This window comes from Impatiens glandulifera, unplaced genomic scaffold (genome assembly GCF_907164915.1).
Source record: "Impatiens glandulifera unplaced genomic scaffold, dImpGla2.1, whole genome shotgun sequence".
Lineage (NCBI taxonomy): Eukaryota > Viridiplantae > Streptophyta > Magnoliopsida > Ericales > Balsaminaceae > Impatiens > Impatiens glandulifera.
Window position 1 is genome coordinate 1,061 of NW_025919246.1, and position 3,066 is coordinate 4,126.

General features: G+C 26.6%; 1 non-coding gene across 1 annotated transcript; it reads right to left on the reverse strand.

Moving 5' to 3' along the window:
- Positions 1-1,697: 1,697 nt before the first annotated feature.
- LOC124917739 lies at positions 1,698-1,766 on the reverse strand. The gene has a single exon (XR_007097209.1). It is a non-coding gene; the product is annotated as a small nucleolar RNA U49 (small nucleolar RNA).
- Positions 1,767-3,066: the final 1,300 nt, after the last annotated feature.

The window sequence follows — 3,066 nt, forward strand, 5'->3', positions numbered from 1 at the left end:
TAAACTAAACTAAACTAAATCAACTAACATGACTGACTAATCCCGTTAGGAACGCAAGACACCATCATCCAAAATGGCACTGTTTTAGTCTTCTTCGCCATCATCCAAAATGGCACTGTTTTAGTCTTCTTCGCTAGGACGCAGGGTTCACCTAAATCTAAGTTTTAAAGATTTCGGCGAACTGGTTTTTGTCAAAACATGTTGCGACGATCCAAGCCTCAATCCAAGCCCTCGAATAGCTGCCAATACACCCCATGAGTGTTCTCCCATTGTTGGTATGCATCCATATCGTTTGTATCACGATATGTGATTGTAAAATTTAAAATTTTCCAAAATTTTCTTGTTTGATCAGATTTGATCTATTCTTGAGGTTGATTGTGAGATTTCTTTGTTGAGAATCATTATAGATATCTTGTATGAACTTTCTGTTGAAAGAGAATCGATCAAAACAACTTGAATAAAAATTTTGAAAATTGGATTTTTTTTAAAATCTCATGTTCTTGAGTTTAATCCGATTATTTTGATTCAATTAGTTGCTATACAAGTTTATTAACATGTTAGAATGAATTATAAGCAACTGTAATCTTGTTCTAGCTTCTCTTCATAACTCTGATTCCTCCTGTTCTAAATAACCTAGGCTAACTATATATACAAATCTTAGCCTTTAGTTTCACCTCTAACCGCCTCTAATGACGTTGAATCTCTATTTTAACATTTGTTTGATGCAGCTTAAAATCTTCTAAGACTTGGGGCGTCAATGTTGAATTCGGGCAGTGCATTTAGAGTCCTTGCATTATCACAATCAGTCTGGACTTTTCTTCTCGTCAGTCAAATGGTGGCCTATGGAGAGAGCTGCAATTTCGGGCAGGAGGTTGTTTGTCGTGCTCTTGAAGAAGTCATCAGGGAAGATGAAGATCTATCTACTTCATGAGCTAACGAATTTTGGTATTCTATTAGAGCATCCTTATTCATGATCTATTTTTGATCAGGATTATAGTCATGATTATGAAAAGAACTTTATGACAAAGATTTTGGTTATTGTGTTTATCCATGACTAACAAAATCTTGATCATGAATTAAAAAAGATTATTTTTATTTTTAAATTAAAAAAATAATAATGTGGATAATTAGTAAAAATTGAGAAAATGGTAATTTTTTGTTTCGAAATATAGCAAGAGTGCTCTCTATTTATAGATCTCGAAAAATTATGAATTTTGATATATTTTATTTATTTTTTAAAATTATAAATAATACTAAAATCAGAAAAAAGATTTTAAAGATAAGAGATAAATAAATATCACTCTTGCTATATTTAGGAGCATTTTATTTTTATTGGATAAATTTGATTGTGATTTTTGTCATAGAGAAAATCCAAGACCTAAACCTAATGATGGCATGATTGTGGTTTTGGTCATGAAATGACCAACCATTTGATCATGATAAATTCACAAAATCAAATATAACCAGCATCCTGACCCATTTTTGAGTCATAGATAAGGATTTGCCCGTTATGTAAAATTAATATTTTTTTTTTTTTGTCAAGGGGCGTGGTCATCCCTTGGATCATTCTGTGAAGTCTAGAGACCAGCATTTTCCTCCAATTCCTGACACACAGTGGATTTGTTTGTTTTCTATCATATATATATATAATTTGTTTAATATAAACAAATTTTATACTGAATTATTCTGCTGTAACATTCGCCGCCGCTGTGTAAAGTGTCATACGGCACTTCCTATCTATTTAGGGGATTTCTTCCTCACAGGGAATGAATCTAACAGAAAATTAACAGTTAAAAGACAAAATGAAAATGAGAAAGAAACCTATCTTCAACCTTTTTTAATCGTTAGAGAACTAAAACTAGATCTGGGTATCAATAAACATCCAAAATTGAGAACTAAATAATAACGGGTGAGGTTGAAGATCAAGGAGAGGTGGGTTATATATATATATAATGAATTGCCGCCGGCTGCTGAAAAGAAACCCTAGTTTTGTTTTGTTACAAAATAGAAACCCTAGCTAAATATCTATATTTATTTAGTTATAATTTTTTATTATAATTATATTATATAAAATTATAACTGAGAAATTAAAAGTTAGGGATAATAAAAATGTTAATTAAGCTAATTTTATAAGTTGTGTAAGATTATAACTTTTTATATAATAAATAACTTATATTTCAAACAGGTATTATATCTTTATATTTGTTTAATAGTACTTATAATTAGATAAATGATAATAAAATTTAAATTAAATATTTGTGTGACTTTTGGCACTAATTCATTAAATTTTAATAAAAAAAATAAAAAAAAGTTTTATAACCTAACTTAACACTTAATTTATTATATTAAAAATTTATTTAATATAAGTCTATTATTTATAATCACTTATTTCTATAAATTTAAATAAAAATAAATTAAAATTATAAAATTTATTTTAAAAGTAAATAAAAAAATGCCAATCACATCATTTACAAAAATCACTAAGAGACCACCAAATAATTCTAAATTTAATAAATTTATTTTTATAAAAAAAAATTTATTAAATTTTTTATTTTCATTATTACAATAAACTTTCTTATTTTTCTCTTTAATTATAAACTATTTTATTACGATTCAACCAAACATTATACATTTAAATCGTTTGAAAATAATTTCACATAATGTCATGTTTTAATACTTTCGAAATAAAGTGAAATCCACAATTATTATCAATATATATTGTCAATAAAATTTGGTGAAGTATAAAAATCATACAAAAGATCCTCTTTTATGTTATTTTTATTTTATGAATTTTTATTTTGTTTTTATGTATATTTTTAAAGTATTGGGTTTCAAAACTTCTTTTTAAAGATTGAGGTACCTCATATCATTTGAGGTTTTTAGCTTAGCTTTTAATTTATTTTTTTAACTATTTCAAAAAAAAAAAATTCAAAATCTAGTATGAAAAATAGCTCATAGTCCATATTTTCTATAAAATAGTGAAACTAGAGTTATTTCCCTAAGTTGTAGTGGTCATTTTACACATGATAAACAATTTTTTAAAGAAATTTTTTTAAAGATAAATAT